The sequence below is a fragment of the Pogoniulus pusillus genome, chromosome 9 (assembly GCF_015220805.1).
Source record: "Pogoniulus pusillus isolate bPogPus1 chromosome 9, bPogPus1.pri, whole genome shotgun sequence".
Classification (NCBI taxonomy): Eukaryota; Metazoa; Chordata; class Aves; order Piciformes; family Lybiidae; genus Pogoniulus; species Pogoniulus pusillus.
Window position 1 is genome coordinate 8,698,449 of NC_087272.1, and position 24,398 is coordinate 8,722,846.

Sequence of the window (24,398 nt, forward strand, 5' to 3'; positions counted from 1 at the left end):
ATGAGGAGAGGCTGAGGGAGCTGGGGCTTTTTAGTCTGGAGAAAAGAAGACTTAGGGGGGATTTGATAAATGTTTGTAAGTATCTGAAGGCTGCCAGGAGAGGGGGACAGGCTCTGCTTACTTGCTCCCTGTGATAGGACAAGGAGCAATGGGTGTAAGTTGAAGAAAAAGAGGTTCTGCCTCAACACAGGGAGGAACAGCTTTACTGTAAGGGTCACAGTGCACTGGAACAGGCTCCCCAGAGAGGTTGTGGAGTCTCCTTCTCTGGAGACTTTCAAGGCCTGTCTGGATGTGTTCCTTTATGATCTGTGTTAGATAGAATTGTCCTGCTCTGGCAGGGAGGTCGGACTCAATGATCTCTTTGGGTCCCTTCCAACCCCTAACATCCTATGACTGGTCACTAGTAGAAAAATTGAGATGTATCCTATATAGAATATCTGAACAGGAGAGGCAGATGAAAGGCCATAATGAAGATGCTGAAAATAAGAGACAAAATGTGGAATAACTTTCCTCTTGGGGAAAAAAAAATCCCCTTCTTTCAACCCTGTATCATCTGGGACATGATACACTTAATGATACACATTTAGTGAGCCATTGGGATAGAGATTTAACTTAGTTCCCTGGTAAGTCACATGCAAGCAATCCATGAGGACTGTACATCAGTCAGAACCTGGTTCCAGCAGGGAATCAGGGAAAGCAGGTGTTCTCCTAGATGATCCCTCTATTAAAGCAAACTGCATACAAGCACATGTGTGTGTGTGTACACACACATAGCCAATTTAAGCAAAATTCCTTACAAGCTGAGACTGCACAAGACAAGATTCAATCAAGAACTGCTTGGGGTTTTTTTTCTTTCTTTCCCAATTCCCTTGTTCAATCTGAAGTCTCTAAGAAAAGAGGGCTGGATAGTCCACGCAAGAGTGTTGACTTTTCAAATGCTTTGTTTTCAGATTATTTTAGTTAATTCATCTCATTGAGTAACAAAGAGTTGGGCTATGCCCATGTGAACCACTAATGTTTCAGGTTGAGTTGGTAACTAAGTGGGAAAAAGTAGAGAAGGAATTCAGCTCAATTTTTAGCAAAAGGTTTAACTTCAGTTGAGGAAAAAAATGCTCAATGGATTTTTCTCATTCAGGACAAAATACTCAGTGTCAAATGTGATGTTTCATTTAATGGCACTTTTAAGGAAAGGAAATGACAAAGTAGATGAAATCCCTTTCATGCATGTATTTGATGATTAGGGCATTTATTCTGCATGTGGGAGGCCAGGATTACATTCCTTGCTCACCTCGAGGACATTTGAATCAATATCACTCGAATATTAGGATTCCATTGAAGTGGAGGAGAGAGAAGTTCTTAATTCCTCTTATTGTTCCACTTTTATTGGGAAAATGCTCGAAATATTTTGGAGGCTATGGAGAGAATAATTTTGTGGCTTAGTGCACTCGCCTAGGAGAAATGAGCTCTGTGCTCCAGGCTGTGTTATGCCGACTACTTAATTTAAGAGTGTAAATGTCTCCTGGAGCAGGATCTGCAATCGTTTTCTGCCTCTCTCGTGACTCGTCTAATCGTTTAGTGATGAAGTGATTTTTGCCTACTGAGCCCTAATGAGTGATTTATTCTATGTGGGCTGTAACAGTCTGAGCAGGAGAGACTGACAGCCTGACCCCAGGCAGACAGCCTGGCTGGGAGGTTAACACCTGGCAGGCACCGGCTCATACGCTGTCCAAGCAAAGGCAGAGATGGAACTCAGCTCTGCCACTGCCAGCCTAGTACTTTCCAACTACCTGAAGACTTACACATCTAACTTCAACTTCTTCCCTGCTTCCCCCACCTCTCCCTCTCCCTTCTGCTGTTTAAAAATAGCTGTGGGAAGATAAGAAACCACACTTAGCCATAAAAACTTTTGCTCCTTTCTTTTCTTTAACATCCTAGTCCCAACTACAACTTGAAAAAGATAACAACTGATAGTTACCTTGATTACTCGATTGTATGCTTGAGAAAGGAAAACTGAACTTCAGCAAGAGCTTAAGCCCTCATGTCAGATCCGACAAGATACTAAAACTTAAGGCAAGAAAAAGATAATTTGGACTATAAAATGAATATAGAAAAGAAAAGATGAATGAGATTTCCAGTTACAGGAGCACTGTTTTTCTTTCTTTTAGTTTGTTTGTTTCCAGAACTGAATCCTGGGGCAGAAGTGCAAGAAGCAGCATTAAGTTGCATGATATTAGCAATAGAGACAGTTTTTAGTGGAAGAAAGCTATCTCAAACATAGCACCAATAGACTGGGACAGTTTCCTTCCATCTGGAGACTGGAGGAGGGACAAATCATCTGAATTTTGGTAAGGGCAATCCTGTGTAGTTAAAAGGGTAGCTTAGACAAGAAGGAATTTCTTACAATTTTAAACTGGTTTACTCCTTGTCTTGCCACCTTATTCTCCTTGAATGAAATATAAATGAATTTTATCCCTCTTTCTGTGCTTTTGCACTATAAGACTATCTTCTATGTTAATGCTTATCCTGCTTTCTTCTCAATGCATAGGTTCCTTCTAGAGTCATTGCCATCAAAAGATTCCCTTGCTGAGAATGATGCCAAAATAAACTGCTCGAGGTCCCACCTCCCAAGACTCTTAGAAATCCCAGCAGAGACTGATGAGTTAGATTTGGCACCCATTTTGTGTCTTAGATATATTATTTTTCCCCTTTAGGTCATGGATATTTAGACAGATGTGTTTAGAGATCTGCAAAAATTAAGGGAATGACAAAGTTAGCTTTGTGCTGTCTTGGTGACTAAAATAACTTGTCATTGCCACAGCAAGCAAGCAAGACATCCTCAGGGTCCATCTGTTCTAGGCTGTGATAGAGTTTTTCTTCTTTCTGTTGGTAACAGTCTCCATTCAGTGTTAAGGCCCTTATGGCCTGAATTCTTGCCTGTATCATTCCTGTGTAACAATACTTTGTACTCTTGTGTTGCTTGTGACGTCAAAGCATTTGGTCAGACCTTCTGAGAGACTGAACTGGTCATCTGATACCTGTGAAAGTCTCACTTGTAATGGCTACGCCATCACCTCTGCACTTCTGCTGGAAGCAAAGCTCTTCTCCGGAGCAGAGGTGTGACTCTCACTGCTGTGGCTGCCAGAAAAGGAAAGCCTTTTAATTTAAGTGTTACACCTGAATGACTGTTACCCCTGCAGGGAAAGAAACCATGAAAAAAAACCTCTCATGGAACAAACAGATGAGTCTGTCTATAGAGGAGCAGCAAGAAAAGCGTGTCACCTTGTCTTGTTTGGTTTGGCAGAGCTGGAGTGCTCCTGAGAGATGAAGCTGCTATAACTTGCCTCCCCAGCTCCCAGAACCATGCGGCCTCTGCTGCCAAAAACACTCTTCCATCTCAGCCTGCACGGCAGGGAAGTGTCTGCCAAATGACAAAACACAAACCTCCTAGCAAGCAGCTGAGGGTAGGGTGAGGATTCCAGATAGCGACGAATCTATGTCCCTCAGGAGATCTGGAGCAAACCAATCAGTATAAGAAGTATTTCACTGCTAATTAAGTCTTGGTGCTTTGGCTTCACTTGAAACGGCTTCAGAGTATATCAAGTTTGAGAGCAGGTGCTGACTAGCTTGAAAGCACTGGTCCATCAAATCAGGTAAGGGTTTTATATTGAGAAACTCCCCTAAAAGGGAGACTGTAACTTGTGAAGTGATAGATATACTCAGGTCCTTTCAAGTACAATGCATAACTGACAGAGTTATAATACTTCTGACTTCCTTTTATTCTCCTAGACACTTGCAAAATTCCCCTCTGCTCTGAAAGAGCCTCCTCTGTCTCATGTTCTCTTCTCTTCATTTGTCTGTATGGAATGAATGTTGGAGGAGGTATAACCAGGTGCAGCTTGAAATCCCAACAGTAGTTGTTTCTGCTCTTCCTGCCTTAGTTTGGATTCCAAGTCCAAACAGGGAAGTCTGATTTTAGAAGAGATGCCACTTACCTTCCACTGTCTTTGAAACTTTCAAAGCTTAAGAGCAGGGAAGGTTGGGTGCATGGCACATTTTCTCCTCAGGAGCCAGAATATTTAGAGGAGTCACCACCTTTTATTAGTAGTCCTTAGGTTTTCTTGGCTGATCAAAATGAAGAAAAGCCCAGGAAATGTGCAAGTGAAAACTAATGAGCTGCATATACAGTGAGGAACGGAGACAGAGAGAGGTCATTAAAAATTTGGGTTATGTTTCCCTGTATCTGAAAAACTTTTTTTTAAAATGATGTCTGTGCTACAGAAAATAACAAAGCAGGTTAGAATAACTAAAAAGCTGTACCACAGCTCCCTACTGATGTTGCTGCCTGAGGACAGAATGCAGAATGGCACATACGTAAAGCAGCTTGCAATGTAATCAGGTCCAGTTGCTCCCAGTTGTAAGCTGCCTTAAAATCATGGGTGAATGATTGTGATGGGTTTTCTTGTTTGTCTTTTTAAGTAATGTGCTCTCTGAAGTTTAGGTCTCTAACACTTCCTTGAAAGGAAACAAACAAAACTTTCTATTGTCATAGTACCTGTGCCAGATTGTGTGGTCCTGCTCTGGCAGGGGGGTTGGACTCCATCTCTTTGACTCCCTTCTAACCCCTAATATCCTGTGACACTGCAGTGATGGTGCCTAAAGGATTTGGCTGTAATGGTGGATGAAGAATTGGACATGAGTGAATAATGCACACTTGCAGCCCAGAAAGCCAATGGCTTCCTGGGCTACATCAAAAGCAGCATGGCCATCAAATGGATAGGTGATTCTGCTCTTCTACTCTGCTCAGGTGAGCTCTCACCTGGAGTACTGTGTCCAGGTCTGGAGTCCCCAGCACAAGACAGACATGAATCATAGAATCAACCAGGTTGGAAGAGACCTCCAAGATCAGCCAGTCCAACCTAGCACCCAGCCCTATCCAATCAACTAGACCATGGCACTAAATGCCTCATCCAGTCTTTTCTTGAAGACCCCCAGGGAAGAGAGCCACAAAGATGATCAGTGGGCTGGAGCATCTCTCCTATGAAGACAGGCTGAGAGAGTTTGAGCCATTCAGTTTGGAGAAGAGAAAGCCCTGAGGAGACCTTACAGCTACATTTCAACATGTGAACAGGACTTACAGGAGGGCTAGGAAGGGACTATTTAGAAGGGATTTTAGGGACAGGACAAGGGACAGTGGTTTTAAAGTGGATCATGGTAGTTTTAGGTTGGACATAAGGAGGAAGTTCTTCACAATAAGGGTGATGAAATACTGGAACACCTGGAGAGATGCTCATGGTCAGTCTTGATGGAGCCCTGGGCAACCTGATCTACTTAAAACTGTCCTTGCTCACTGCAGGGGTGTTGGGCATTGAGATGATCTTTGAGGGTCCCTTCCAACCTGATTCATTCTTTGATTCTGTATCTACCTGAATGAGAGGGATATTTAAAAGTCAGAAAAGATTTGGGAAGTACAGCAGTAATTTTTAAACAATTCCTCTCTGGGTTGTCAGTGTTCTGGGAGTGAGTAAGCACTTCTTAAAATGTCTGGTAAGCCTTCTAATTTCTGTTGCCCATACGGAGAATCAGAACTGCAGATTGCTGAGGATCAGGAATGACAGATGGATTTCCTTCATCATGGTCAAGTCTTACCTCAAGTGTTGTGGTAGTTGTTGTTTCAGCCTTGTGGAATTTGATAGACAGCTGACAGTTGGAAATTTCATTGGACAAACAAAAAAAGCAGCACAGGGATGTTTTCTTCCCTTCTGTCTTGTTTTGTCATGAGAAATACTTGTGTGACTTGCTCTGTCTCTTCTATTGCTGTGTAGTGCCCACTGTGCCTTCAGGTGTATGATGCACTCACATTATATGAGATCTTTCACAGTACAGGCTCCTGAATGGTTAACATGAGGCTAGTGGGCCAGCTGCTGTCTAATAACATTGTATAGATGTAATTGGAAGCAGATTTTTGCCCTGCAAGAGATAAACAAACTTAGCCCAATGTGCCTTGGACTGTGCAGCAGATCCATGTTTTTCAAGCTCCACTAGTAATGTGTCATTCACCCAAATCATTTATGCTGATTTTGTAATGAGCACCCTTGGTGTCTGTGCTCCAATCCTGTATAGGTCTTTGCTACCTGAATAAAAAAAAAATCTAATTTGACAGAAACAGTGAAAGGGATTATTTTTCTGTCTACTAATCTGTTATGCTGTAAACTACTCATTAGTGAGTTATAACAGCTACACCTGCTGAAGAGGATTTACACATGCTGAGGAGTATCATAAATGAACAGTCTGTTGCATGGATGAGATGGGACTAAAGTATGCTTCAGTTACAATATAGTGGTATGTACCTGGGGCATCTCTACTTAGATCCAGGGTAAAATCACAGAACTTTAGAGGTTGGAAGGGGCCTCCAGAGATTGAGTCCAAATTCCCTGCCAAGGCAGGATCCCCTAGGGTAGTTTGCACAGGAATGCATCCAGTTGGGTTTTGAAAGTCTCTGGCTTCACCAGTGCTGAGTACAGGGAAATGATCACCTCACTGTCCATGCTGGTCACCATGTTTCTAATACAAGCCAGGATGCCACTGGCTTTCTTGGCCACTTGAGCCCACCATGACTTGCATTCAGTTGCTTATCAACCAATACCCCTAGGTATCTCTGAGTTGCATCCTCCCAATCATACATCCCCAAGTCCACAGCTTACCATGGGGATGTTGTGACCCAAGTTCAAGACCTGGCACTTGGCTTTGTTGAACTTCATACAGTTAGCCTGGGCCCATGGGCTTAACCTGTCCAGATCGTATTGTGAAGTTTCCTTACCCTCTGGCAGATTGACACAGCCACCCAGCTTGGTGTCATCTGCAGTCTTACTGAGAGTGTAGCTCTCCAGCTAAAATGCATTCATGATGTCAGTTCTCCAGCCTGCTGTAGTCTCTTTGTGATCCAACAGTGAGGGTGAAACCTACTTAATATTTGTATCCATGAATTTGGTTTTTGGGTTGGAAGGAGTTGAGCATGCGGCTGCAGCTGTGTGCCTTGACAGTGCCTTTGAGATAGGGCCCAACTATTTGTAGCTGCAAAACACTGTTATTTCCATTGCTGAGGCACTTTTTGCCAGGTGGAGCTAGCACAAGAGGTCACAGAGCAAGAGAGATGCCAACTTACAGAAACTTAAAATACATTTGAGTTAGAAAATCTAAATCTCGTATACAACTATTGAAACATGTTAAGTGATTTGTCAAGCCCCATGAAGACATCGTCTCAGCATGACCTGCAAATCCACTGTGTCCTTTCAGCACTGCCACCATACAATCAGTAATTTACAGTGCCTTGTGCTACTTCTTGCTGGTTGCCAGAGTCATATTTTGGATCTAATTTAAGTTAGTGTGGCTGCTCTAATGTGAAAGGGATGAGGAAAGGGCATGAAGATTGATTTATGTTTTCCTCTTTATCTTCACTGCCGCATTTGCCAGAGCTTGGTTGAAATGGTTGCTTTCTGAAGTGGCTAGTACATGGGTCATAGTTTTGGGATGGCTAGAACTGACCTGAGCTCAAACTGCAGTCAGATCGAGTGTGTCCTGCAATGCTGTGTCAGACATTGGCAGCGGAAAGGAGGTGTAAAGCCTTTATGCTCACACATCCCTTGGTTAAAAGACTCTTCTCACTTGAATTCACTGATTTGTCACTAGATTCTCCTGCATGAGTCTGAAAACAAATGATGCATCCAAATTAGTGTTAGAGGCCACTGTGTTTTTCCCAGCCCACACTGCCTGAGGCTTTTGATGCTGATCAGGATGTCGATAAATTCCTGTGAAGGTGGAGTAATTGTGACATACCAAGAATTACTTTTTAAACTGCGGTTGTTCTCGTTTTAAAACCTTGTTTGAAGGTGGTGTGCCAAAGAAAGCAAGGTAAAATCAGCTCTCTCATTTCTCACCTTAATTGCAACCTTTTTCTTGAAAGAGGAGAAAAACCCATGTATCACAGTATCATCAGGGTTGGAAGAGACCTCACAGATCATCAAGTCCAACCCTTTACCACAGAGCTCAAGGCTAGACCATGGCACCAAGTGCCACGTCCAATCCTGTCTTGAACAGCCCCAGGGACGGCGACTCCACCACCTCCCCAGGCAGCCCATTCCAGTGTCCAATGACTCTCTCAGTGAAGAACTTTCTCCTCACCTCGAGCCTAAATTTCCCCTGGCACAGCCTGAGGCTGTGTCCTCTTGTTCTGGTGCTGGCCACATGTGTTGATGTACTGCTTTCAGGTTTTGAAGGAGCAGACCAAGCCCAACAGGAATACTAAAGCAGTCAGTGCCCCTCTCACCTCTGTCTTCTGGCCTCTCTCTGGAATGGATATCCAGCGTAGCCAAGATATGGCAAATGTTCAGTTGCTTGCAAGGCCATGGCCCCGCATTTGAGCTTGGAGCTCCCAGCTGGCAGCAGTAGCAGCCCTGTGCTGTTCGGGTGGTTACAACCATCAGCTTTGAAGTTCTGCCCTTCAGCTATCTCCCGCTGCACGCAGCTTGTGATACATGAGTCTGTGTCCTGCAGCTGTCACCATTTCAGTCAGCAGGCATTTGAAACAAGGCTGGCCACCCTGAGGAAAAAGGCAAGAGTTGAACAAAGTGTTCATCTTGGATTCAACCTTTGGGAAGCCAGTGCACAGTCTGGTTCCTTGCCACTTTCTCCTCTAAAGCCAGTGCCATGTCACAGCTTTTTAACAGGAAAGGACTGAGGCAGCTGCCAAGGGGTGTTAGCTGCTGTGGCTTTGAACTGAAAGGAGAAATCAGTAATGCTGTGAAATGGTTTGTAAGCAGGACAAGTGGATTTTTAACTAGTGTTTTCAGTAACCTTCACCTCCACTTTAGACCACTGCCTTCAGTTTGAAACTGTGCTGCTGAATATCTTGGAGGAAATCAACAAGGTAATAATACTGTGGCAGCTTAGCTGGCAGAAGGCTTTTAAGAGGTTTCCTTGCAGTGGGCCAAATTCAGAACTAGTGTTAAGTGTAATTCCTACTAAAGCCGCTTGCTTTAACTGCTGCTTAAGACAGGTTGGAACCATTGGTCCAGATCTTCATCTCTCATTGCACTGTCTGGGTAGTCTTCACTAGGAAAGACTTCATCATGTGAAACAGAAGAGAAAAATATGACCCACCTGGCTGCTGTACCCATTTAGTCCTGGATTGGATTTGCTCGACTATATCTCTTTTGTCTTTCTGGCATATTGAGTATGCCTGCCGTGTTTTGAGCCACAACAAAAGCAGTAACAACAGACTTCGACACCTGTGTTTCCTCCAGCTGTGAGTCTCTCCCCCCCTCCTCCTTCCTGCAAACCACTTTATCTGCTACAGAACTGCAGGGCCAGTTCTCAGAATCACAAATGTTGCTCTGCAACAAATGGTCTCTTGGTTTGCTTTATCTGTGCAAGTGTGTGTTTCTTGAACTTTCTTGAGTGTTTCTATGAACTTTACATGCTACAGGGTATGCCCCTGACGTACAGAGTGAGTTTGGCACCAGTTGCATAGCAAAACAATTTACAGTGCAGGCTCACATGTTTAAATCCATGGTTATGTTCTTAAGGGTCTGACTTTTTCCTCTCATACCAGCTGTCCTCCTCTAGTGACTGTTGTTGATAAAAGCCCTACTGAGAAGGCAAATGGCAGGAAACAAATTGCTGCCTAAAAAACAACCAAACAAAAAGTGGGGAGGGAAGAAGCAGAAAGGAAAAGAGGGTCAGAAGAAGTTATTCTAAGATGCAAACTGCCATTAAGTCTGAGTAATCTTTGAGAAGGCTGGAATCGTTGCCACTTAATTGGGTGGAAAATGTTGTTGTCATTCACAGCAGAACAGCAGCAAAGGAATTTATGGTATGAAAGTTGTCTGTCTTTTAGTGTGTCTGTATACACCATGTGCTGGGCCACTTGGCAGGCCAGGAGATTATGTAAAAAAAAAAAACAAAAACCAACTCTTGGAAAGTCTCCTGTCTTTGTTTAATATATCAGAAATTCTGTTCTTCCACAGCCAGACTAGCAGCTCTCTATTTGAGTTTTTAATACAAAGTAGGGGATATACACAGGAGAAATGAAATTCTGCCATTTAATGAACTTTTGAAAGGATTCAAAAGGCATCACAAAAGATGTGATGGGCAGTGGCATAAGAGCAGCTTCTGGCCCAAACTTTACTCTGAAAAGTCTTTAATAGTTATGAGAAAAGTTGAAACTCCAAATAAAATCACATCATGTGGACTTCACCTTCTGACCTAGACAGGCTGGATGGGTGGGCAGAGGCCAACGGGAGGAGACTTAACAAGGGCAAGTGCAGGGTCCTGCACTTCAGCCACAACAACCCCAAGCAGCACTACAGGCTGGGGACAGAGTGGCTGGAGAGCAGCCAGGAAGAAAGGGACCTGAGGGTGCTGGTGGACAGTAGCTGAAGATGAGCCAGCAGTGTGCCCAGGTGGCCAAGAGAGCCAATGGCATCCTGGCCTGCATCAGGAACAGTGTGGCCAGTAGGACGAGGGAGGTTATTCTGCCTCTGTACTCAGCACTGGTCAGGCCACACCTTGAGTGCTGTGTCCAGTTCTGGGCCCCTCAATTCAAGAGAGATGTTGAGGTGCTGGAATGTGTCCAGAAAAGGGCAATAAGTCTCGTGAAAGGCCTGGAACACAAACCCTATGAGGAGAGGCTGAGGGAGCTGAGGTTGTTTAGCCTGGAGAAGAGGAGACTCAGGGGGACCTCATTGCTGTCTACAACTACCTGAAGGGAGGCTGTAGCCAGGTGGGGGTTGGTCTCTTCTCCCAGGCAACCAGCAACAGAACAAGGGGACACAGTCTCAAGTTGTGCCAGGGAAGGTCTAGGCTGGATGTTAGGAGGAAGTTCTTGCCAGAGAGAGTGATTGGCATTGGAATGGGCTGCCCAGGGAGGTGGTGGAGTCACTGTTCCTGGAGGTGTTCAAGCAAAGCCTGGCTGAGGCACTTAGTGCCATGGTCTAGTTGACTGGATAGGGCTGGGTGCTAGTTTGGACTGGATGATCTTGGAGGTCTCTTCCAATGTGGTTGATTCTACAATTCTACATTAGGATAAAATGGTAGAGTTGAGAGAAAATCATTGCAACCCTCCAGGAGGTGGTAGCCAGGAAACCAGGAGTATTGGGATGTAGCTGAAACCTCTTGGAGAGCTTTGAAGAACAACACTGAACCAAATTTAGGTCAGCCTGATCCACCTGCTTCCCCTCAGCGGGTCTGTGTGAGAAATTCTGCCTGGGTAGGAATATCTCCCAACCTAGATAATTAATGGCATTAACTTATTTTAATGTAATTAAAATAGGAATAATTTCACATCATAAATTAGCTGTCACCATTTTTTTTTTGTAGCTGCTCACATTTAAGTAGCTGTAAAGATCAAATAGACTTCTTCATTTCCCTCTTTGCTTGTAGTTGTTTTTCAGTCCACTTCCTGCTCTAGCTCTTATGTGCACTGCATTTTGGTTTCTGCTTAAACTGTACTGTATGTTTTCAACAATACTATTTAAACCGTGTCTAATCCTGCCATTTGTGGTCTGCTGAACTTTCCTGTCTCTCTTATAATTACTTAGACCCTTCAGCATGTGCTGCTAACTTCAGATATGCAGGAACATTCCCTCTTCTGGTTGGGAGTTTTTCATTTGAGAGAAATCTGATCCATAGTACACAATTTTATCGCTCCAAAAGCCAACTTATGATTGGGTAGAAGGTGATTAAATCTGGAGAATTGCTACATCATTGTTTTGGGAATAGGCAGCCTATGTCTCTTTTAAGCTAGGACTTCAGTTAGGAGGTACTTTACTAGCAAGTAAAAAGCAGTGATCTTGCTTCAAACAACTTCTCAGTCTGCTCTCAACCATTCCATTAAATATTTTTGACCAAAAAGAGCCCATAGTTTGCCAGTTTACTTAGCTTACCCTGACATATTTGGGCACAGAACCAAAAAGCTCATTCTTAACCTGGGTGCATTTCCTATTCCCTTTATATTTCTTTGCTATATAAAGTGCTGAACACATACCAGTCTCAAAAATATGTTCTTAGGGGCCATGTGGTCCTTATGACCACATCAGGAATCACAGAAAACATCTGCTTGGAAGATGCCTCAAAGATCATCCAGTCCAACTTTTGACTCAGTTTAGGGTAAATCCTAAACCATGTCCCTAAGCCCCAGGTCCACATGATGCTTAAACAGCTCCAGGGATGGCAACTCTGTCACTGCCCTGGGCAGCCTGTTTCAATGTTTGATAATCCTCTTTGTGAAGAAATATTTTCTAGCACCCAGCTGGGACCTCTCCTGGTGCAGCTTGAAACTATTTCCTCTAGTCCTGTCACTTGACATCAAAAAGAGACTGGCCTCCTCCTGGCTCCAGCCTCCCTTCAAGTGCTTGTAGAGAGCAATGTGGTCTTCCTTCAGCCTCCTCTTCTTGAAAGAAACATGCAGACATGGCACCCTGGGACATGGTTTTATGGCCGTGATGGTCTTAGGCTGACAATTGGTCTCAATGTGTCTCAACTAAAACAATTCTGTGATTCACAAGCCCTGCGAGGAGAGGCTGAGGGAGCTGGGAGTGTGCAGCCTGGAGAAAAGGAAGCTCAGGGGAGACCTTATTGCTCTTTGCAACTACCTGAAAGGAGGTTGTAGCCAGGCAGGGGTTAGTCTCTTCTCCCAGGCACCCAGTGACAGAACAAAAGGACACAGTCTCAAACTGTGCCAGAGCAGGTTTAGGCTGCATGATAGGAAGAAGCTCTTCACAGAAAGAGTGATCTGCCATTGGAATGGGCTGCCCAAGGAGGTTGTAGAGTCACCATCCCTGGAGATGGTTAGAAGGAGACTGGATGAGGGACTTAGTGCCATGGTTTAGTTAATTAGAAGGTGTCAGGGAATAGATTGGACCTGATGATCTCCAAGGGCTTTTCCAACCTGGTTGATTCTGTGAGTCTTTATTAGATGGTTTTCCCCACAACTAACACTAAGAATTAGCTCATCAAAAGCAATTGAGAGAAGATTGTTTGCATAATGGATGCATTAACTAAGCTTGTACTTTTAAGCAAGTATTAGCTCATGTATTTTCACAAACGTAATATTTTTATCCTGTTACACTCAGTCTCAGAGAGCCTACACAATTTCAAGTGCCTGTGAGAGCATCACATATACTTTTAAACTCTATTCATAAGTAACTCACCTCCTCTTAAATTATTTCAGTCTGAAAAAATACTACTGTCTTCATTTAGAATCTCATGTAACATGACCAGGAAAATACTTAGAATTCTGTGTTTGGTTTGGGTTTTTTTTTTTTTAGAACCCCTTGAATTAAAATAATATTTTCTTTCCTTAAATTTCTACACCAGAATAATAAAAATATGCACAAAATCTCTCACTGCTTTTTAGGCAATGGAAGTGATTTCTACAAAAGTGTAGGAGCTTTTTATTTTCTTCCTGATTTGATTTTTGCAGGAGTTTTCTGTATGCCTGTGTGTGATGGTTTGGGTGTTCCCTGCACCCCAACACTTTAGAAATCACCCAGACTAGACTCAGTCAGCTCTGGAAATATGAATGAAGCTTATATTTACAGCTAGCACAATATACAAGCAGATATTTACAGTCTATACAGTTATAGACACAAATAGACAAGGTAAAAGGTAATACAGAAACACAACTCCCCTCCCAGAAACCTGAGTCCCCAGGAGGGGCTCCCAACCCCCCTTTCACCTTCCCCCTACCCCTCTCAACCTTACTCCAGTCCTAAAGAAGAATGGAGGTTTGGCCAGGGGGGTTAGGAAGCAAAGTGAGTTAGCCCAAAATGGAGGGTGAGGTTAGAGAGATGCAGCTCAGCCAGCAGCCCCAGCAAGAGTGTTATCTAATGTTTTTGTTTCTTGTTCCTACACATCTCAGCAAGCCTGTGAGGGAAGTAGACATCACCATTGTTTTCTTTTCACAGCCTGTAATCTAGTTCTTCTCACCAAAACATTCTAGCCTGCTTCAAACTAGCACACAAATATACACAAAACCTCTCACTGCTTTTTAGGCAATGGAAGTGATTTCTGCAAAAGTGTAAGAGCTTTTTATTTTCTTCCTTATTTGAAGCTTGCAGGAGTTTTCTGTATGTCTGTGAAATATTATGTTACCAAAAAATAGGATTTTCTACTTGAACTGTTTTCTGTCAGAGCTAGTTCAGCTAGACTGGACAATGGAACTGTGTATTGTAAATTACTATTTTTTGCATATAGTTCTCTCTGATTTCTCAGCTGGTCCTGCCCATCTCTAATGGGCAATGGTATTGAGCGCCGTGCACTTGCCTCTGGGTCTGTCATGAGGTTTGGCTGGAGCTGGACCTTCTGAGAATTGGCACAGCTCTCTTTCACACGCTGCAAAAATAATTTCTTGTGCTAATCCCTCATGGCATTTACATATTACACAAGACTCTCTTTATGGAGGGAAAACTCAACATTTTCCCATGACCATAGTTAATGTACTGTAAATCTGTGAACTGTTGGATCTGTGAGCCACATCTCAGGATACTACAGAAAGATTTGATATCAAGCCGTGTGCTCTGTATCAGAGAAGAAAGATCTGGTGTGGTTAAAACAGTTGTAGGCTGAAGAGGTCTGAGTTAAAACTGATACTCATTTGCTGACTTCTGTGTGGTTAGTTGCTAGGGTGCAACATAAACACAAGGTCCTGTTGGGGTAGGTCCAAAATCCAACAGTTAGTAACACCTTTTCTGGCTTGATAAAGGGGTTCACTTGGCCTTCTGTCCAGGTAGTTATAAGTAGTTGCACAGGGATGATACTGTGAATTACCAAAAATAAGGAAAGAAACACATTTGCTTTGAGTGCTCTCCCAACACTTCATAAACCTCTGATGTGTGGTGTGTGGTTTTTTTTTAATTATGTTTTTAATAGCCCTAAGTGTCTCTCCTCTCAGGATTTGTGTACATGTTCCCTGCTAGCCCATGTCAACTTTTTCTATCCGCAATATCCTGTAGCAAAGAGAACTGTTGCTTTTTGTTTTTCATGAGCCTTGCTCTTGCAAGTTGTTTGTGGTGTCCCTTAGCCCTCACAGTGGAAAATGCAGTGTACAGTCAGTTTTCATCCATCATTTCAAAGATGCTCTTTAATTTGCTGATGTCTGTCACATATCACCTGTCCAGGTTGTCTTTTCCCAAGCTAAGAAGTCTCAGCCTTCTCAGCTGTCCCTCCTATTCCATACAGTGGTGGCTCTAATGCCTTTCCACTATTTTGACAGAGAGTTTTGCAGCAGATTTGTGTCTTGGTGTGTGTACATGCAGATAAAATAATTTTTTTTCATCTATTTTATATATAAAATACAATGAATATTTAAGAGATCAATACTGTGCACAAGAAGAATAGCATTAGGTAATCATTCTGAAGCTAGTATTAATGTGATGAGACTAATTACTATTAACTGGAAAAATGGAAGAAAAGTAACCATGACCTTTTACAGGATCTTGTAACTTTCTACTGTGGGCTATCTTTTTGTGTGTGTGTGTGAATGTGGCTGCCTGCCCAGCTCTGTGGAAGCTGGAGCTCCAGCAAAATGCCTTCTGAGGGCAACTGCAGAACCAAACAAATGCTCCAGATCTCTCTAATGCATGTATTGAATTTTGCTTTCAACACAGATGGTCTGCTTTGTTCAGTTTTGTTTGAGGAAAAGAAAGGCTGAATGTCACTGTTGCACAAAATCTTCTCAGCACTCACCTCACAAGCGAAATCACCGGTCAGGCTGGGCTGTCAGCACTTTGACTTTTTCCTGCATGCTACTTGTGCACTTAGCCTAAATGCATCACACTCATCTCTCTGACTTTGGGGACAGATGGGGAAAATGCCTGCCAGTGCAAGGCACAGTGAACTTGGGATGATGGACTTGAGCTAATACCTGTGTGTTTGTGCTCTGAGACAAAGGCAAGCACAAGTGTAAAAAAAAAAAACAAACCACAGAGTCTCTGAAGATCCAATTTCTTTCTCACTGATTCTAAGGTAGAAGTCACTATGGTTCCTCATTTGGGCTCATTCTTGGTGCCCTTTCCTGAGCTGTTAGACTTGTTGTTTTTGCAATGAAGGGACAGCAGACAGCACAGCACATGGCACAAAGTGTGAGCAAACCACAGATTTATGGATGGTGTAAGTATACTGGCATCATGGTGTTCTTTGCTAGGAACTATGGAAAGTCTTAATGTTCTATTTGGTTTATCTATTTATTTGTCTCTCATTTATTCACTGTTTTGAGTATGCTGAGCTGATGTTTAGGAAAGGCAGTCCACAATATTTGCAACCCCCAGCAGCACTGCAGGCTGAGGACAGAGTGGCTGAGAGCAGCCAGGCAGAGAGTGACCTGGGGATGCTGGTAGACAGTAGCTGAAGATAAGGCAGCAGTGTGCCCAGGTGGGCAGGAGAGGCAATGGTATTGTGGCCTGAATCAGGAACAGTGTGGCCAGTAGGACAAGGGAGGTTATTCTTCCCCTGTACTTAGCACTGGTCAGGCCACACCTTGAGTCCTGTGTCCAGGTCTGGTCTCCTCAATTCAAGAGAGATGTTGAGGTGCTGGAACATGTTCAGAGAAGGGCAACAAAACTGGTGAGGGGCCTGGAGGACAGCCCTGTGAGGAGAGGCTGAGGGAGCTGGGGTTTGTTTAGCCTAGAGAAGAGGAGGCTCAGGGGGGACCTCATTGCTGTCTACAACTACCTGAAGGGAGGTTGTAGCCAGGTGGGGGTTGGTCTCTTCTCCCAGACAACCAGCAACAGAACAAGGGGACACAGTCTCAAGTTGTGCTGGGGGAAGTCTAGGCTGGATGTTAGGAGGAAGTTGTTGGCAGAGAGAGTGATTGACATTGGAATGGGCTGCCCAGGGAGGTGGTGGAGTCACCGTCCCTGGAAGTGTTCAAGAAAAGCCTGGATGAGGCACTTAGTGCCATGGTCTGGTTGATTGGACAGGGCTGGGTGCTAGTTTGGACTGGGAGATCTTGGAGGTGTCTTCCAACCTAAAGCATTCTATGAACCCAAGCAAATTGCCAGGGTAAGCAACAGAATAGAGCATAACTCACTGCAAACTGATGGAGCAAACGAATGCCTGTTCTTTTAGAAAGAATTTCATTGTCAAATAATTTTGCTTAGATCTTTACTGAATTGGGAGTTGGGCTAGGTGATCTGCAGAGGTCCCTTCCAACCCATACCATTCTTTGGTTCTGTGAATTAATGTGATTTAAGAAAAGTATTTTTGTAGATAGAATTTGGCTAACGGGAGGTTGTGTGTGTGTGGAAGGAAACATTAAGAGGAGGAGAAAAAGCATAGTTGGTTAAGCAAGTAGCAGTGGTGCTGATGTAGATCAATAAAAAAAGAGAGGCTCCAGTAAAGATTTCAGTAGGTTTGTGGAGAGAAAGTCTTGTCACAGCTCAAGAAAAATCTTCTGAATCTCTGTGGCTTGGCTACTCACACCATTGCTCCTACAGGCTGAAACAGTTTTTTTGTGCGTGTTTCCCCAGCTTACATATAGAAACGTTTGGGGGAGTCTGAAAGATGGAGCTCAACTCATCATTTCAGGACAGGGGCATAGTGAGGATCAGAGGTGTTTGCATGGAGTCTGTTTTTGCCTGCCTTACAGGTGTATTACAGCCATTCCTCTGAAGCTGTGTCCTTATCTCTGCAGTGTCCTATAACTTCATCTCTTCTAGGAGCTTTTTCTATTTCTCCATTTTCCTTTTTTTAAGTACCAAATTACCAATATTTTAGTCAGCTGCTGATTCTGAAATCCTGACATCTCTTTACATCTGCATAGACACAATGAATCATAGGCTCACCAAGACTGGAAAGATTGTCAAGTCCCACTGTTGACCCAGCACTGCCAGTTTGCCAATAAACCATATTCCTAAGCACAGCATCTACATGGTTTTGAAACACTTCCAGGGATGGTGACTCTACCACTGCCCTGGGCAGCCTGGTCCAATGCTTAACCACTCTATTAGGGAAGGATTTCTCTTGATATCCATCTTAAACTCCCCCTAGTACAATTTGAGACCACTTCCTCTCATCCCATTGCTTAGCATTGCCTGTTTCCTTCCCAAGATAGTAGATGCCTAAGTTACTAGGTGCTTAAGGGTGTTGGTAAGAGGGCACCAGATGAGCATAGAAGCTAGTAGATTATCTTTTTGCTTAAGCTGTCATTTTCAATCTTTGTTGCTACTCATTCACCAAGAATTGTGTGCCTGTAGGCTGCCTAAACCTGATGAGGCAGTTGATGGAAATGAGGCCCTCTCAGATCAGATGAATGCTTCTCATCTACGCCATTGAGCATTTGAATTTTGCTCAAACCAGCTTTATTCTCTATCAAAGACACAATTTTGTTTGACATCTCAATGAAGAACCTTAATGGTTGGACTTGATAGTCTTAAAGGTCTCTTCCAATCAAAACAGTTGTATGATTCTGTGATTCATAATGTCCACTTTCCACAGCTCTGATGCAGAGGATGTAGATTTCTAGCAGATGATCACTACAACTGGAGAGCGAGTTAAGGATGCTTGTGTTTGCTGTTGTCCTCAGTTGCTGCTGAAATGCTTGTGGTTAATCTAGACACCAGTGCTCAGAGTTGCTGTGTAAAGCTGTGAAAGCCTGCGCTATTCTGCTCCCTGTTCATGGCAATCTTCTTAAGGGCCTTGAGTAGAAAAGTGTCAAGACAGTGAGGTGCTGACTTTTACTGATCCTTCTGAGCTGGTTTTGATCAAACACAATCTTAAGCCCACAGCTAGGAGTCTCTTTCAAAACCCAGAGATCTCTCTTAGAAGCAAAGATTCTCAACTAGAGATCTGTCTTCTAGCAAAATAGATACACTCTGGCAATTTTACCTCTCACTTGAAATCTTATCCTTAGAGGATAAAGGCTTTTAGCTAACAAATGCACTATTACACCATACTCATCTGAGCATGTGTAAATATACATGCCTGTGGATTTTTTTGTTTCTTCTTCTGCTTCAGTTTAACAATAACCCAGCATATGACTCCTTTGGTTGGCAGACTGCTTACAAGAGGTCTGCCATTTCTGCTGCTGACCTATCTCCTGCCATTTACTCCTCCAGACTGTGTAGCACATTTAATTAAATTTTGAAACTTTGGTATGAAGTTTGGGGGGAGAGGGGGGGAGATAATGTTAATGGGGAGCAAAAGGAATTCTTTTAAAGTCAGCTTCATTAACTATTGGGCTATTACAGTGAGGGTCACTTTGCCCAGACTGAAGTAACTGGATCTCCCTAATTACATTTTATTTGAATTATTTCTTTTTCAAACATGTTATGCTTGTTAGTGATTTAATATGACTGGAAGCACAAATTAATTATACCTGGCAGCTAATTGTAGGAAATTTATGGTGATGGATGTTTATGCAGGGTTTGGGGTTTTTTTTGTTTGGTGGGTTTTTTTTTCACTGTCTACCTTCAGTTTATGTACTTGGATCAGTTCCCTCCCAATCATGAATAAATATTTGCTGCTTATATGTTCCCATGCAAATTGGATTAATTTTAGCATATTCATGGAAGAAGGACATCTCTGCCTATCCTCAATAATAAGCTAGCTGAACAAGCAAAGGTTGAGGTGTTTCTTTTTTTTTCCCCCCCTGCTTAAGTAGTGAATGAGCTAGAGTGACAGAAAATTCAGCACAAGTTTGCTTATCCCAAATGGTTTGAGGGCATCCAGGGTATTTGGAGGGATGGAGGTAAATGCAATCAAAGAGTTGACCAGGAAAGGGACTCCTCCCGGGGCCTTAACCTTGAAGAATTTCAGTTCAGCACTGCTCAGCTAAGTGGGATGGTAATTGGATAAACTGGATGGTAAAGGCTTGGACAGAACTCAGCACATGCTTATATGGTTTTTATATTTATAGCCTCTCAAGCAGACTTCATGTCCTCCCTGACATCACCCATCTCTGATCTTTGAGTCTGGGGATATGGGTGAGTGATCCTGTGCAATGCTGACTATTCTTGTAGGTAAAGTGGTAGCTTCCTCACAGTGCTGCATCCTGATGGTGCTCTCCGAGTTGTGTCCTTACCCTGAGACTGCTTCTCTTTTCCCACTTCTCCTAACAATAGGGGTGGGTCATCCCTTACTGGAAACTGGGTAGTTGAGAAATCCTGCTCTCTGAGTGTATTTGTCAGCTGAATTGTGGAACAATCCTTGAAGTGGAAAGCCCTTTTAGTCTGAGATGTGACTTTCAGCCTTTTTTTTGGGGGCAGATTAGTAGGTTGTAGGAATGTTGTTCTTTGGAGACAGCAACTCATTGAGGACTTGCACATTGTTCTTGTGCCGTGACACAGTATCAGGAACAAGCCACAGACAAAGGCACAGGGCTCAGGCAACACTAGAGCCTGAGAGCTAGCAGCTCTGTGCCATGGAGGCTCTCACTAATTGCACAGCAGGCTTTTTGACTGGGAAAGGCATCAACACAGGACAATGTCTGGGTGCTTGGCACTTAGATGACGTAGTATGCATACTCATGGAATCATAGAATCAACCAGGTCGGAAGAGACCTCCAAGATCATCCAGTCCAATCTATCACCCAGCCCTATCCAGTCACTTAGTGCCATGGCCTAGTTGATTGGGATGGGTGATAGGTTGGTCTAGATGATCTTGGAGGTCTCTTCCAACCTGGTTATTCTATGAGTATGCATAGAAATCTTTGAGTTCCCAAGTTTGGCCATCAGGGTTTGCAAATCTCAATCAGGATACTAAAAAAAAAAATAAAATAGAAGAATTTTGTGTCATCTCTCAGACTTAACTTTTCAATGGTTAAGGCAGCTGGATACAAATTGTGTTTGCTTGCTTCCTCGCGTCTGTGAGGATACAAAACTTTTGGGCCAATGGAAGAACCTATTTCAGTTTTTCTCTTTTGAATCCCTTACATCTAGTATTCAATATCACAACAAAAGTTCAGCTCTCCTCTTCCCTCCATGGCAAGTGTTGCTGGAGATCCTAGACATAGGAAGATGGAGTCTGAAGATGCTGTAAATGGTAGCCAGATCGTAACCTCCAGTCTCTCCAAGTCCCAGCACAGCAAATCAGATATTTCTATGTGAGCACATGCATGTGAACATGATCTGTGCCCATGCAGCTTCTGCAGTGTGCTCATAATCACTGTGCAAGTACTCCAGGAGACTCCAGTGTCTCCTATGGTGTCTATGCCTCTGAACTCCTGGGATGCATCAGAGGTCTGTGTGATTTGGAGTCAGTTTTGCCATAGTTGGTGGCCGTTTGTCTGAGTTTTTCAGAAGTTCCAGCTGCAAATTGTCTGGAGATCTGGTGGAATACTGCCCAAAGCAGTTGAGTTGGCAGGCTTGAAATGTCTTCTACAAGTCTAATTAATGTCGTGTGCGTGTAAAATGTCTTCTTGTGCAAAGAGGACCAGAAAAGAAAACTACCAGCTACTAACAAAAGGCAATGAAATAAAAAGTTCTCTTCTTTTTGCATCCTACAGATCTTCATTTTTACATTTCTCTTATCAATGCTATTATTCTACCAACATGTAAGACAAAATATGGAGCAAGTCTGTGTACTTGTACTCATGTGATACCTCTTAATGGTTCTGTGTATATTTCATATGTAGCTGCTGCTTCAACACCATAGCATTCCTTACCCTTTAGGGCAGACCTAAACTTTGTCTTGTAAAGCTGTGGGCCCACTCATTTCTATTAGGTTGAGCGTACTGAGAATCTGTCCCTCCCAAACCAGAGATAAGTCAATGGATTTTGTTTTGCCAAGGCTGCTTTTCCCAGGAGAAGCATTTAGGTGGGACATTAAGGGTATGGCACCATATGTATGTGCTGTTTACAATAGAGGACTTGAAGCTGCTCCTTTGTACTTCTTAAAGTTATTTGGCTAATGAAGTTCTGCAACTTTACATTTTGAGCCCTATGGGAACTGGAGCAGTTAATCTGTCTGCTTTCTTTATGCTCTGCACTATTTAAGACAGTGGTGACCTGAAGGAGCACAGGAGATCCTCACTGATTGTCTTTGCAGGTGACACAGAACTGGAAAAATGAAGGATTGTCAAGAGGCCAGTGACACAGACCTTTCTGCATGAGCTGATAAGGTAAGGGAAATTTAGTTGTTTGAATGTTTATAGAGTCAGGATAGGATGGAACATGAGGAAGAATCATGACCTCTGTGCTTTTGATTTCACAAATGCCTTTCCTATCATGCTGGCCTTGAAGATTCAGTCTGGCTCAGAAATTCAAACAGTGTTTTCTCTTTTGGCCCTGCCTTATTTTCCTGATGCTCTTTTTGTCCAAATGGGAGAGGAAAAGGTTTTCTGAAAAAAAACTTTTAAAGTAATTAAAATCTCTTTTAAGTACAACCTCTTGTCATGTAGAGAAAACATCTGTACTTTTCCATACATTGAGCTGACTTGGATTCTATGATTCCTGGCATAAATTGCTCAAAACTCCCTGATGAATGCAAGTGATATTAAATGCAGGAACCCCTGGCTGCTGCAGCTGGCAGTTATCATATTTTTCCTGATAAACTGTTGCTGTTGACAGCCTGCTTTCACCTTTCAATTTCTGGGACTGTATTGTTCTCCAGCACTGTAAAGGGGGTGTGCACTGTGAGACTCTCTGATCTTAGAGGTCTGTGTGGTGAGCATCCACACTAGGAACCGCGCTGTCACCTTGGGAGCTGCTCTTGATATCACTTGCGTGATATTAAGGGTTAGGTTATTGCAGTTGTGCTAGAGTGAAGCAGAGAGTACATTGTAACCAAGGGACTCTAAGGAGGAGTTAGCATGAAATGTTGCAACACTCACATGTGGCCTCTTTCATGTTTATAAAGATGTGAAAGGTAAGTGCCAAGAGAGGGGAGCCAGGCTCTACTTGATGATACCCAATGACAGGACAAGGGGCAACGGGTGAAAGCTGAGGCATAGGAAGTTCCATGGCAACATGAGGAAGAACTTTTTTTGCTGTGAGGGTGACAGAACGCTGGAACAGGCTGCCCAGGGAGGTTGTGGAGTTTCCCTCTCTGGAGATATTCAAGACTTGCCTAGATGCATTCCTGTGATCTGGTATAGGTGGTGATCCTGCTCTGGCATGGGGGTTGGACTGGATGATCTTTCAAGGTCCCTTCCAGTCCCTGACATTCTGAGGTTCTGTGAAAATGATGCAGATTGTCCATGTGGTTTACTTTCCCCATAGCAATTAGCTGAATTGAAAAGACTGGGATTTTGCTTTGGAAAAAAAAAAAGTCTGCTTGGCCATTCTCAGACTGAGGTGAAAATGATATTTCTTTCACCTTCTGTCTGTGGATGATTGTGTTGTACAGTGGTGTTCTTGCTCCCCCATTTTGGCAGGCCAGTGAGTGTGTTTTGCTCTTCAGTGACAGTGTTTGGTGCTGCTGGAGCTGGCTGTGTGTTAGTTGTCACCAAAAAGGAGGGAATGTCCTAAGTTCCCTAAGGCCTTGAGTGACCTGTTCTAGTGGGACGTGTCCCTGCCTAAGGTGGGGGGTTGGAACTGGATGATCTTTGAGGTCCCTTCCAACCAAAACCATTCTTTGAAATCCACTAAAAAGGGAGAGGGGGTAGCTTGCCTCTGACTTCAGCTCCATGTCTTTTGTGAAAATGAATGTGTGCTTTCCCATCAATATGCCTGCCCATCAGATATGATCCACCAGGTCTGGACTTGATCCATTGCTCTATCACCAGCTTAGGCAACTCAGCAGCTAATGCACATGTCAGATGAAAGCTGAAAAGATCTCTGCCAGATACAGTATATGTTTTAGTGCTCTGCCAGCTACCAAGGGGCCATACTATGGAGTAGAATCATAGAATCAACCAGGTTGGAAGAGACCTCCAAGATCAGCCAGTCCAACCTAGCACCCAGCCCTATCCAATCAACCAGACCATGGCACTAAGTGCCTCATGCAGACTTTTCTTGAACACCTCCAGGGATGGTGACTCCACCACCTCCCTGGGCAGCCCATTCCAATGCCAATCACTCTCTCTGGCAACAACTTCCTCCTAACATCCAGCCTAGACTTCCCCCAGCACAACTTGAGACTGCGTCCCCTTGTTCTATTGCTGGGAGAAGAGACCAACCCCCACCTGGCTACGATCTCCCTTCAGGTTGTATTCAGGTCAGGAGTTGTAGGTCAGGTAAGGAGTTGTAAGGAGTTACCACTTTTTTTTTCAGAGCCAAAGGTCAGTCCTTATAATTTTCCATGATAATAAGACTGGTTTTGCCCTCCTGAGAACAAAAGGACATAATCTTGCACCACTAAATGAGCTTTGAAACAGGTGGAGTACAACACATTTGTTGGCACCTGAATGCACAGCAAGAGTTGAAATGAAAATTTTGTTATGTGCTGTTGAACCAACATAAATGAAG

The 24,398-nt window shown here is 43.4% G+C and overlaps 1 protein-coding gene across 1 annotated transcript in view; it reads left to right on the forward strand.

The window, feature by feature from the left end:
• Positions 1-24,398, forward strand: part of RPL34 (ribosomal protein L34) — a 174,814-nt gene that overhangs the window by 43,275 nt on the left and 107,141 nt on the right. The window contains exon 2 of the mRNA XM_064148476.1: positions 22,039-22,111. The gene's annotated coding sequence lies outside the window, so the exon portion shown is untranslated. The remainder of the gene's footprint in view (positions 1-22,038; positions 22,112-24,398) is intronic.